This window comes from Anabrus simplex, chromosome 1, assembly GCF_040414725.1.
Source record: "Anabrus simplex isolate iqAnaSimp1 chromosome 1, ASM4041472v1, whole genome shotgun sequence".
NCBI classification, from domain to species: Eukaryota; Metazoa; Arthropoda; class Insecta; order Orthoptera; family Tettigoniidae; genus Anabrus; species Anabrus simplex.
Window position 1 is genome coordinate 1,295,489,427 of NC_090265.1, and position 13,719 is coordinate 1,295,503,145.

The following is a 13,719-nucleotide window of genomic DNA, read 5'->3' on the forward strand; positions in this document are numbered from 1 at the left end:
AGCAAGAGCTAAAAAATTGTATTTCCCCCTGAAACAACCTCTGGTTTGAAAGGTGTGGAGGTGGTTTGTCCCGAGAGCATTGCATACAGTTTAAAATACACCATTTGTTTTATGGAGCATTTTATGAAATTGTTCGATGCACATGACGTCTGCAACACCTCACATGGGACATATTCCAGGAATGAGAACAAACGAGAATCTGTTAGTACTGAATATGAACGCCTCAGTTAGTTAGTTAGTTAATGATTTCCTGTCATATATTACGAAAATTCAAATGCATTCAGAGAAAGTAAAAAAGATTCATGAGGGAAATGTATCAGGCATAGATTTTGACTACCCAATCCACTGTGACCTGCGTAAAATACCTCATAAATATACATTTGCATTATGCATTAACGAGGAATCTAACAATCGATGAAATCGAGCTCTTCTTCAGCTACCTAAGGCGCCAAGCGGAATACAATGACATTATGGTTCGTGTGGCAAAAGAGCAAACAGACTGTAAAGGCTGTTTAGAAAATATCTTTTCTCCAGCTCCTCAAAGTCCAACATTGTGTCTTATTCGTTTTCAAGATCGAGGAGTCCTTAGATACCGAAAATAATCGTCTGTGGCACTTCTGCAGCGAACGACGGAATTTGTCACCTCCGCTACGCAGTACTTGCCCCGAAGAGAGTTACTAAAAGGTGTATGTTTTTTTTCGAAAGACATGTCAACAGTGAAATTAAGTGTAGAAAGTGTAAAGACGACAAACCACCTCTTTTTGTACTATGAAAATTTCTGAGACCTCTATTAGACAACATTGCTTCGAGCCACTCAAGTAGAAGAGAGAAAGTTTTGAAACTTGGTAAGAAGCCCCTTAAAAGGAAAGTTTTGAATCTTCAATGACATATCCAAGCCAATGCAGCACCACTCTATAAATAAAGTACTGTCAATGTCAGTTCTTTTTATTTAGGATATAATTTACTTATTGACATATACGGCCATGCGAGTACAAGGGGTGGGGGCAAGAACGCGACCCTAGCGGTTGAATGGTGAACTAGGATGCCACCCGTTTCCATGAGTGCATTTCCAGGCCTTGTATCATAGCGTAGGCAACGCCACAGACATGCACAGACATTTCGTATGGCTGCTGGTGGTGGTGGTGATTATTGTTTTAAGAGGAAGTACAACTAGGCAACCATCCTCTATATAACGCTAATCAGAAGGAAAAATGGAAGGGATCCGGCACTTCGAAAAATGAAGAGATCGGCCAAATGAAGACAAGGGCCACGAAGGGCGGGAAAATGAAAGACTCCCTAGCCCTCGCAACCTAATAGCGTCGGGGTCGGAAAAGAACAAGAGTTGACCAAGGGAGGTCAGATAGGATAGATGAAAGAGAGGAGCCTGGCACAAGTAAGTGGAAGAAATGCCAGGACTCAGCTAAGGGCCCAGTGGTCGCCATCCCACGCTCCAAAGTACAGAGCCCCTGGGGCCCGTTTTAGTCGCCTCTTACGACAGGCAGGGGATACCGTGGGTGTTATTCTACCGCCCCCACCCACAGGGGGCTTTCGTATGGCTGTGGTTTTGACAACCGTTAACATGACTGCCCTTTATCATCTTGCTTCCGCAGGGAGCGCTGATGTCAGGCATACAGCCCCTCTGTTATTCTAGCTCGTTGGTTCCAATACTTCAAAGAATGAAAGCATCGGCGAAAGGAAAGTGAAGAGACAAAAGTGCGCAAAAAATGAAAGACTCGCTGTGTCACACTAACCTAATAATTTCGGATTCGGAACACCATAAGAGTTGATCAAGAGAGGTCGGATAGGAAAGATGAGTTTCATAGTTGAGGCTTCTTAGAGCAATTGTATGAGGAAAGATTACAAAGAAGACCTAACGAAATGAGTCGTCCGGCTCGCCTGAATTGTCAATGTAGCAGCCTTCGGTCCACACGGGCCTAAGTTCGATTCCCTAACGGATTGGGGATGTTAGCCGAGTCTGGTTAATTCCTCTTGCTCAGGGACTGACGTGCGTTTGTGTTTTATATTAAACTCCTTCACTCGTTCCAAAAATAAAATTTAAAATAATCTTCACTCACACACAAAACTACCAGCCATCACAGAAATACGCAATAGTAAATACATCCCTCCACATAGCATTGCAACAAGAAAGGCATCCGGTAGTACAGTAAAAGTGGACATAATGCATACGTAGTGTTGGCCTTAAATAGAAAAAGGACCAGGAATAAGAGGAAGATCCAGAGGAATTAGTGCGGAGGGTAAGAGTATCAGCGGTAGTAGTTGGAGACAATACTTGAATTCTTTTCACTGGAGCCAGATTACAGCTCAATTCTAAATCAAGCTGACACAGTGCTCATGACAGTTTTATTGGCATTAGTAGGCTTGTTAATGATCATCAATGGGAATACTACTTACTAACTTTTAAAATTTTGTCAGTGTTAGTTTGTAAATGTACAATAAATAAATATTTCTATCAAACTGAGCAGTAATTTTGCACTAAAAAAATGTTGCCTCGCCATAGATGCTTTAAATACTATTTTAAGCAGTGCGATTTTCAGAGGTAGCAGGCGTAATGATACAATTGCTGGAGCTATTTAATGTTTCGTCCTGGCACTTCATTGTTAGGCCCCTCAATTCAACCACCACCCGTCATGAACAACATTCTACATCAGTTCAAGTTCTCTGGACCCCTCCCTCCGATGGTTGTGAATGGCTGAGGTACTTTATTTTTCGGCCCTAACGTTCACGATTGTCACAACTCGATTATGAGAACATAACGTAATCATCAAAGAGCGATACACATTCCCACTCAATCGCACACTATGCTTCCCGATTTCGTTTTTCCTTGAAGGCACTTACTAGTTTCCACCTAGCATAAACATGCTGTGTGGCGCTCACTGGCAAAAGTCCAGCCAGTGAGCCTTGCCGGCCGGCTGTTCTGCTTGCAGTAGTCAGCTGTCTCGTGTGAAAAGCTCTCAGTTCTGTTTGGTGTGCGCTGAAGTGTGGTAGGTGCTCGAGTATTCGCGCGCGCGGAATGTCTTCTGAAGTGAACTGGTCGTGTTTATTAAACCTAACCTCAAATCGTATAATTTGTTACGCCTAGATTTCAATTCATGAAGATATATTTTACCTATTCGCAAAGCGGGTAAATGATATCTTTGCGTCATATTGTTTTGATTGGAAATACATCTAATAAGACAGAACGGAATCGGTAAGTACATTGATTTTGATGCCATGTTTTAGGTACTGTCGTATTCCAACCTACATAAATAATTTTCGTGTACCAGTCCACATTACAAGCTAGAAATAGGCTGACCTACTGAGACTATTTTGAGCTAACTTTTAAGAACAAAGGTACAACTGCGGTGCATTTCGTAATATTTCAGGTGACTGAAGTGGCGAATACTTGGCAGTTCCATGTGTTAAGAAATGGTGCTGTACTGACTTTATGTAGATACTCAAGCAGTTCACGTGCAGAATTGCTGAATTTCTTGCGAAATATTTTTCATAATAATTATATTGTTTGTGTTTCATAATAATTTTCAACAAATTTATAGAATGGGGATCAATTATTGAAATTATCTTTATTGTATGATTAACAGTTTTAGAAATCTTGCTGAAAACATTTGATGTGTTAGTGTGATGTTAAACCGTTTAGAAATATCCAAATCAAACTTTCAACACATTTGTGTATCTCTGGCATTCAATTATGTTCAAATAATGAGATAGTTTCCTAATAACCTGCGTGTATAAACAGCACATTTTGTACACTGTGCGCGTTAACAGTAGACAACCCACGTGTTAATCTCGGAGACGTCACTAGAATGAGGGCACGTGCGCGGAAGTTTCGTCAATTCGCACTTCAATAGTTCACTTGTCATGATATTTTAATCTTGTAGGAAATACGCCAAGTCATTGATTGGCGCCATTATTTAAAGTGCTATCTCCCGGCATGTGTTTCCGATAATCTGTCTGGGATGATGGTTGTCCCCGTCTGTAGATTCTTGTAGCAAGTAGGTTATGTAACACCTAACATGACGCACATGTATTGGCTTGTCATTATCATTTCATTACGTGTAATTTGCCTGTTGCATCAGATTAATGATATTTTATCAACCTCTTAGTTTCTTTATCGACGTATTTTTTATTCACCGTCATCGTGAATTTAATCAGCCCCGCGTGTTACTTCGTGATGATTATAAACCATGCGGGGGTCATCAAAGAATTAAAAAAAAATACTACAGTTAGGCTGTTACGATAAACAAATGTGGACAGCGGCTAGATTGGTGTAATTTTAGGCGATTTTGGACGGAAGGGGCGGGGAAGGGAAAATCCGAGGTAATGTTTAAATTGGATGTAGAATGACGTGTTCTTAAGACATTGTATCATCTTAAATATGTCCTTTTTACTTCAATTAATTGAAAATAATTTATGCAATTTGTACTTATTCATTTACTTTTGTTGTTGTTGTTGTTGTTGTACGAAGTAACAAGGTCAGTTTTTCTTGGGTTATAGTTAAAGATGATTTTGACATTAATTACGGATGCTGAAGATGGATTTAGTCCGGTTCCTTGGTTGAATGGTCAGTTTAGTGACCTTCGATTCAAATGGTCCAGGGTTCGATTCGCGGTCGGGCCGGGGATTTTAACTAAGTATAATGAATTTCTCTAGCTGGGGGCTGGGTGTTTATGTTCGTCTTAATACAAATTTTATTTTACATAGAGCACACCACACTACAAATACATCCCTCTACATAGGGTTGGCGTTAGGAAGGGCATTCGGATGTAAAACTGGGCCAAATTAACATCAAATGACGACCTCATTAAACTGGGGAAAAAGGCCAGCACCAGTCTGTGCAGACTCATGACTGGATCTCAACGTTCAAGGAAAGTCTTATATTTTTGTTTTAGTTTCGCCCTCCACCCTCACCAGAAATACAAAGTACTGCGAAAAAGGCACACTGAGTAAGAAGAAAATGAAATCTCGGTAGTGAATCCCTGCGCAGCCGGTTGATATTTAAGATTGCATAAATTGGATGTATCTTTCCCACACCTGGTGGAACTGTACGTGCGGACTAGGCCCTGTTTTGCGGTCGGATGCCCTTCCCGATCCAAACCTATGTGGAGGGATGTTTTCAATATTGCATGTTTCTGTGGTGGTTGGTAGTATGGCGTGTTATGTGTATGACGTATGTGAAGACGAGTTCATTGGGACGAACGAAAGCACTCAGTCCGAGGAATTAACCAGTTAAAATCTCTGACTTGCCCGGGAATTGAACCCGAGATTCTCTATATTATTATTATTATTATTATTATTATTATTATTATTATTATTATTTTAGAGGGAATGCGAGATAATGACCTCTTCGTAACACTGATCTGGCGGGAAAATGTAAGAGTCTGGAATGGAAGTATCGGCAAAAGAAACGGAAAGGTCATAAAAGGTGCAAAAGACGGAATACCAAGGGAGTTGGATATGAAAGATTAAAGTTCGGAGACTGGCACAAGTGAGTGAAAGCAACCCAGTCCTAACTCTTTCTTATCCCAGCCTCCCCGAAAACCTGTCTGTGTTCATGCGACGTTCAACAGAGGATCTACTACATAACATTTTTATAAAAGATAATAATGACATTTAATTCATGATAATTGAATGAAAGATAATTTGCTTTTTTTAAATATACCTTTTATAAAACTTTAGGATGCAAGTAGACAGATACAACCAAACCCCATGGCGCAACAGCCCCGAAGGACAGTAGCCTACGAGGCGGTCTGCAGATTACGAACTACCGTGTGGTCAGCACGACGATTCCCCTCGGCCGTTATTCTTGGCTGTCTAGACTGGGACTGCCATCTCATGGCTCCTCAATTGTAATCACGTAGGCTGAGTGCACCTCGAACCAGCCCTCAGATGCACGTGAAAGTCCCTGACCTGGCCGGGAATCGAATCCGGGTCCTCCGGGTAAGAGGCAGGTATGCTATCCCTACACCGCGGGGCCGGCATAATGTTTTAAAAGAAAAGAAAATACTGTATTGTAACAAAATAACGACGTCTTATAACATTTCTTAGACTAATAAATTATAACCGACTTAGGTGTCCGGCTCCATGGCTAAATGGTTGGCGTGCTGGCCTTTGGTCACAGGGTTCGATTCCAGGCGGGGTCGGGAATTTTGACCATTATTGGTTAATTTCGCTGGCACGGAGACTTGGTGTATGTGTCTTCGTCATCATCATTTCATTCTCATCACGACAAGCAGGTCGCCTACAGGTGTCAAATCGAAAGACCCGCAACTGGCGAGTCGAACTTGTCCTCGGACACTCCCGGCACTAAAAGCCATACCCCATTTCAATTTTTTAACGACTTAGGTGGCGCAGGGGAACCGTGGTCGCCAACCCACGTTCCCAAGTTGAGAGTCCTTCGTCCCCCTTTTAGTTTCCATTTACGACAGGCAGGGGTTTCTTCTGCCCCCACCCACAAGGAGGTGGAGAGCATGGCATTTCTTGGAGGAATGGTAGATAAAGGCTTCCACTATTCGTCATCTCGGCAGTACAGTAAGTGGGATAGAGTGGTTAGCTATATGTCCGTCCACCTTTATCATGGTGGTGTGATTACTGTTTAAAGATAAAGTACAACCAGGCAGCCATACTGTCTTAACACCAATCGGAGGGAACACGGAAGAATGAAGGAATCGGCATAAGAAAGAGAAGGGTATGGAGTTTGAGAAAATAGTCTTCCGAGGCCTCGCAATCCTAATACCGGTGGTATTGGAAGATAACAAGGGAGGTCGGACAAGAAAGTTGGAAGCCTGATGTAAGGGAGTGCAAGCATTACTAGACTGAGTTAGAGCCTCATGGTCGCTAACCCACGCTTCCAAGATGAATCCCCCTGAGGTTTCCCTTTCATTCGACTCTTATGACAGACTGGATATCGTGCATGTATTCTACTACCCACACCCACGGGAGTTACGGTCACCTTTGCCCCCAGGAATTACCTCTTACTCATTTTAGTTGTAAGCTGAGTGAACCTGATGATCTTGTGCCTCTCCAGAAGCGTAGGTTTATATCTTGTTTCTAAAATTTTTCGACTTCCAGACAGGGAATCGAACCCACGTCCTTTCGAGTGAACCGAGCATGCCTTTACCGTCTTGACAAGGCAGTTCATTCCGACTCCCTTGAGTCCTCAGCCCGAAGGATGGCGGGATTCCCAAGCAGCTCCATCATCAGCAATCAGAGGTAGCCTAGGCGACACTGAAGAGGCGTACTGGGGAAGTAAGGAATGTGGTAGTTTCGGTTGCTTTCCTCTCAGATCCAGATGTTCCTATTGCCTGTAAGCGACAACAAAAAATTGAGCAAAATCAGTAGAAGACGCCTCGGTGGATTACATTGTTACCAAGGCACTACTTTTAACTTTAAAGTGTGTAAAAAATATAACATACATGCATACATAATCATTATAGACTGTTATGCCTTTCAGCGTTCAGTCTGCAAGCCTCTGAGAATTTACTAAACGTCGCCACAATCCTCGATTTGCAACTAGTGTTGTGGCCTCATTTAGTTCTATACCTCTTATCTTTAAATCGTTAGAATATAAAGTGTATTTTTATTATTGGAGCATGTTGTTTATGTACGTATGTAAATAATAGCTTGTTTATGGTTCTTATTGTGTTCTCTCATCCGGTAAGAGTTTCTCCTCAGTTCAGGATAACTGCAGATCCAATAATATTTTTTTTTTTTTTGCTATTTGCTTTACGTCGCACTGACACAGATAGGTCTTATGGCGACGATGGGATAGGAAAGGCCTAGGAGTTGGAAGGAAGCGGCCGTGGCCTTAATTATGGTACAGCCCCGGCATTTGCCTGGTGTGAAAATGGGAAACCACGGAAAACCATCTTCAAGGCTGCCGACAGTGGGGCTCGAACCCACTATCTCCCGATTACTGGATACTGGCCGCACTTAAGCGACTGCAGCTATCGAGCTCGGTAAGAAATATTTTAAACAGCGTTTAGGGCTTGACAATTGAGATCATCACTGATCCGCATTTAGGGCTGTAACTCAGGTGGCAGATTCTCTATCACCCTCTGTGGGTGGGGGACGCAGATGGAGAATACACCCACGGTAACCCCCGCCTGTCGTAAGAGGCGACTAAAAGGGGCGACCAAGGGATGATGAAATTAGAACCATGAGAATAATTGTGATTAGAACGATTACGATTACGTGCGATTACGTGTTGCTTACGATAGAGTATTCCACTGGTCTGTTCCCACTGTGTTCAGAATGGGTGTGTGTTATGTATGAGTAGTACCACTTTATGAGAAACACCATGGGTTGACGTTGCGTGTGGTTAGTACTACTATGTGAAAAACACCACGGGTTTGGCTGACCCCCGTGATTAGTACCACTATTTGAAGAAAACCATTGGTCTGCGTTGCCTGAGAGTAGTACAATTATGTGAGGAACACCATAGGCTTGTGTTGTCTGTGGGCGGTACCATAATGTGCGATACACCGTGGGTCTGCATTGCCTATGATTAGTACCGCTATGTGAATGACGCCATGAGTATGCGTGGCCTGTGATTAGTTCCACTAAGTGAGGAACACCACGAGAATACCGGCACCCATGATTAGTCTCACTGTGTAAGGAGCACCATGGGCCTGCGTTGCTTGTGAGTTGTACCCCTATGTGCGGAACACCATGGGTTCAGTTAACTGCGAGTGGTGCCATTCTGTGTGACATTATTGGAATATGCAAACAGTGTTTGGGATCCTCACCAAGAACACCTAATGAAAGAAATAGATAGTGTGCAGAAGAAAGCAGCAAGATTTGTAACAGGGGATTTCAGGAGAAAAAGTAGTGTATCAGAAATGTTAGAGGAACTTGGGTGGGAAACTTTAAGTAAGAGAAGAGAAAAAAGTAGACTTACAGGATTATATAGAGCCTATACAGGGGAAGCATGGGGAGAAATCCGTGAGATGCTTCAGTTGGAGAATAATTATATCGGCAGAACTGACCACAAGTATAACATTAGAAGGAATTTTAGCAGAAGCGATTGGGGTAAATTTTCATTCATTGGGAAGGGCGTGAAGGGGTGGAACAGTTTACCAGGGGTAGTGTTTGATCCTTTTCCAAAATCTGTACAGATATTCAAGAAGAGAATAAACAGCAACAGAGAAAATAAATGAAATGTTAGAGGGCATTCGACCAGTGCAGGCTATTGTAAATAAAAAAATGTGTGTGAAAAAATTAATTCCATCCCCTGGTCCATGGAGTTTGGACAGCCAAAGTAGGGGACTGCCTGTAGGGGTGAAGTACAGTGGGGGCTTCGAGGGCCCTGGGACCGCTACGGTAGCTGTGAAGGCCCTTCAGGAACTCTGAAAAGTGGTGGCAAAAGGGGCTCTGGTTAAGACGCAGCAGGTCGTTATGCTACTTAGGTTCCAAAATGGGTTTTAAAAAAGTAACTAAATTCAATGCAAATTGTAATCTTATACCAGTTGTATAGTATTATTTGAAGTAATTCCACATACTGTATATAAGTTGACTATGTTTGTAAGTATAGGAGATATTATAAGTAGAATTTTGTAAACAATATAAATGTTGTAAGGATGAGCTGTTTAATAGAAAAAATTGTTAGCGTAAATTGTATATTATTGTATTCTAGAAAAATGTTCTACTTCTCTTGATAATTTAATATTTAGTGCTTGACAATAATGTATTTTAGTGTACCATTTGCCACCGAGGTACACACATCATTTGCAAATAAAGAGAATTTGATTTGATACCATGAGTCTACGTTACCTGTGATTAGTACCACTGTAGGAGGAACACCATGGTTCTGCTTTACTAGCGATTAGTACCATTGTGAGGGGCTGGTGACCTGGATTTTGGACCCCTTTAGATAAGTATCATCCCAGTACGTAAGGCATTGTGAATAGGATCCACTGATTGTTTTTGTTTCACAATCATCGCCATTCGTTTTAGATTTTAGTCAGTGGATACATTTTGAAGTTTTAATTTGCATTTCATATCATCATCAGGTTCTGTATCAGTTTTTATCTAACTTTTTGTTAAATGATTTCAGAGGACTCGGAAATGTATCGAACATCTCCCTTGGTAAATTATTCCAGTCCCTAATTCCTATTTCTGTAAATGAATATTTGTCCCAATATATATTGCTAGTGGCTTTACGTCGCGCCGACACAGATAGGTCTTATGGCGACGATGGGACAGAGAAGGGCTAGGAGTGGGAAGGAAGCGGCCGTGGCTTTAATTAAGGTACAGCACCAGCATTTGCCTGGTGTGAAAATGGGAAACCACGGAAAACCATCTTCAGGGCTGCCGACAGTGGGGTTCGAACCTACTATCTCCCGAATACTGGATACTGGCCGCACTTAAGCGACTGCAGCTATCGAGCTCGGTCAAGATTTTTTAATGGCACACCGACACAAAAAGGTCTTACGGCGATGATGGGGTAGGAGAGGGAAGGAAGCAACTGTGGCTCTAATGCCTGGTGTGAAAATGGAAAACCATATTCAAGGCTGCCGACAGTGCGGTTCGAACCCACTGTCTCCCGAATGCTGCGTGAACCAAACTTCCCGGCCACTTGCTCGGTCGAATCAAGTACTTGTGGTTTGCGTCCTATGCACTGGACCCATATTCTGTTTGGGGTCCTGCTCATTCGCCCCTTCTTTACATTCTTACTACAACTCCCAAATATCCTCATAACCATATGAAGAGATGTGTAACCTTTATTTACAAGCATGTTAATGTAATTACCCCAGTTAAGATATTTCCTTGTATTAATACCTTTAGTACTCTGCTGTCCATCTCAACATATTGTCAACGTCTTTTAGCAGTCGCTCACAAACTTGTAACTTATTTACTGCTCACTACAAGATAACATCGTCTGCAAAAAGTTTTGACCGTGGTTTCAGTTCTTTACTCGTATCATTTATATAGGCTACATAAGAAAACATACAGGTCCAATAATACTGCTTTGCAGGACCCCGTTCTTGTTACAGGATCTTCACCGTAGGTGGTGCTGTTATGGTCCCGTCATATGTTAATCAAAACTTGGAATGATAAATCAACTTTGACATCGGGTGGAATCCCAGTTTCTGCGCAGAAAGTACTGTATAATAGGTTCCTGTAATCCTTTTTTTCCGCACCGGTCGTAAGTGCTTTTTTTCTCTTACTACGACGGGGAGGGATCGAACCTATCACTACCTCTAGTGCCGTCCGTGCTACTTCACTAAAAGTAGTAGTCACTCATGCGTCCTAAGTCACCACTTCCGTCACTGTATATACTTTTCTGTTGTGAAGTCCAGTGAACCATAGAATAAGTAGAAAAATAGATGCAGTTATCGATTAAATATCTTTCTAAAATAAATGTGGCACGTGAAGTCTCGCTCTGAGCATTTGATCTCGTGGAGTAGCCTATAACATGAGCTCTCACTTCCGTTTACGTAGCGCAGCCCACTGTCGTGAGGTTCCAGTGCCAGTGAGACGTGGGAGGATATGCGTGTCCACCTATGAAAAAGTATATTGAGAAGGAGAGCGTGAGATAGAAGACGTTTTCATAGTTTAAGGTCAGATATCCCAGAGGTGTGCCCAGAAGGTACTGTATTTCGATCCAGTACCTTTAATTGAACACAGTATGCTTTCGGGGCATTTTACTTCTTCAGGTGCCGTCTCCATTATTGTAAGTTGGCTATAATCTTGGCAAAGCTCGTGCGATCATCTGCTCTTCTCATTAAGGTCTTAGATTCCAGTCCTGACCAGCCAGCCCTGCAGGTTCACCAGCCACGAGCGTCTTCTTCGACTCGACCTCGTCACTCATCAATTTTCCCTTGCAAGATCAATTTTAAGAGATTGTATTTTTCGTTTCTGATGATATGTCTTAAGTAGGATGTCTTCATTGTCTTTATTATGCTTGTTAGCTCTCGATCCTTCATGTGCTTCAGTACCTTTGCACTGAAGACATGTTCGGTCCACAAAATCCACAGCATCCTTCGGGAGATCCACATTTCGAAGGTTTCCAATCTCTTTATGGTGTTTTTGAGTTTCCATGTCTCAGCGCCGTACAGGAGTACTGAATATACATAACATATAAAAAGTTGTATTTTATCTCTGGACTGAGGTTTATGTCGCACAGTTAAGTTCCTCATAATCACAAAGCTGGCGTGAGTCATTTCTATTCGCACACGCATCTCTGCGTCAGGATTTAGATCTTCAGTGACCCAGGTACCTGTTCAACATGTGTGATCTCTGGATCTGCGTGGATCGACTTCTGCTGATGGCCATAACATTTGTCTTTTCGGTATTCATTCAGAGTCTGTGTGTGTGTGTCATCTTCGGTCACTTATCTTGTCTATCAGGCATTGCAGACTCTCAGGAAAAATGTACATCCTCACTAGTCTAGTCTGATATGTTTCTTCTATCTCCAGTTCAGATAATACTTGTTAGAGGCGACGCAATAAATAAAAATATAGGCTGATTTCACTGAGGGAAATATTTCCTATGCTAAAATCGGAGGAGGACCTTTTGTGAACCTCAATTTTAAAGCTCTAGTTGGTCAATGGAAATACGAGATCGTCGTAGATCATCGTTTATGTTGAGAAATGTTACGTAAAAGATTTCTGGGAACAATTAACTCCAGAAGAAAATATATTGCACACCAAGTGCACCTCTACCGCCTCAAGGACAGTGTCCTGGAGCTTCAGACTCTGGGTCGGGGATACAACTTGGTAGGGTGACCAGTACCTCGCCCAGGCGGCCTCACCTGCTATGCTGAACAGTGGCTTTGCGGGGGGATGGTAAGATTGGAAGGGATAGACAAGGAAGGGGGAAGGAAGCGGCCGTGGCCTTAAGTGAGGTACCATCCCGGCATTTGCCTGGAGGAGAAGTGGGAAACTACGGAAAACCACTTCCAGGATGGCTGAGGTGGGAATCGAACCCACCTCTACTCAGTTGACCTCCCGAGGCTGAGTGGACCCCGTTCCAGCACTCGTACCACTTTTCAAAACTTTCGTGGCAGAGCCGGGAATCGAACCCGGACCTCCGGGGGTGGCAGCTAATTACACTAACCACTACACCACAGAGGCGTACATACGGCACATAAATAATTATATTTGTGTGTGCAAAAGACTTTCTTCAAACTTGTTGAATATTGGTTGGTTATTCCTTCCACTTCAGACGTTCCGTCATCTCAGTGATGTCCGACTCGTTGGCTGAATGCTCAGCGTACTGGCCTTGTTCAGAGGGTACCGGGTTCGATTCCCGACCGGGTCGGGGATTTTAACCTTAATTGGTTAGTTCCAATGGCTCGGGGGCTGGGTGTGTATGGCATATTGAGCATTATAAATCATCCTAGGTAGGGCCCTCATCTTCACAGACATGCAAGTCGCCTAATAAGCTCGCACCAGGCCTCTCCGGATGCCATACGCCATTATTATTATTATTATTATTATTATTATTATATATAATTCGCTGGGGCCATCAAGGACCACGTTAAGTCTTGTTGCATTTGACACTGAACTTGGCCTTCTTTAGAGACCAAATTTCCCTCATTCTTTGTGAGTGGGCCTGCTTACGCTCCTCTGTCCAAGGGGCACCGTGTCTTCTCTTCGGTGGCTCGTCTCGGTTTAGCCCGTTCGTCAATATTTTCTTGCGGAAGAGATCTCTGTTAAGGGCGTCTTCAGCTGAGATATGTAGCATTTGCAGGTCTTCTTT

General features: G+C 42.7%; 1 protein-coding gene across 2 annotated transcripts in view; it reads left to right on the top strand.

Annotated features, from left to right (window-relative positions):
* The window catches only part of LOC136858277 (vesicular glutamate transporter 3), a 591,282-nt gene that overhangs the window by 365,656 nt on the left and 211,907 nt on the right, over nucleotides 1-13,719 (top strand). The window contains exon 1 of one of the 2 annotated variants that reach the window (XM_067137693.2): nucleotides 2,991-3,208. The exons of the other annotated variant lie outside the window; for it this stretch is intronic. The gene's annotated coding sequence lies outside the window, so the exon portion shown is untranslated. Of the gene's footprint in view, nucleotides 1-2,990; nucleotides 3,209-13,719 lie in introns of those variants that run through there. 2 annotated transcript variants of the gene reach the window in all.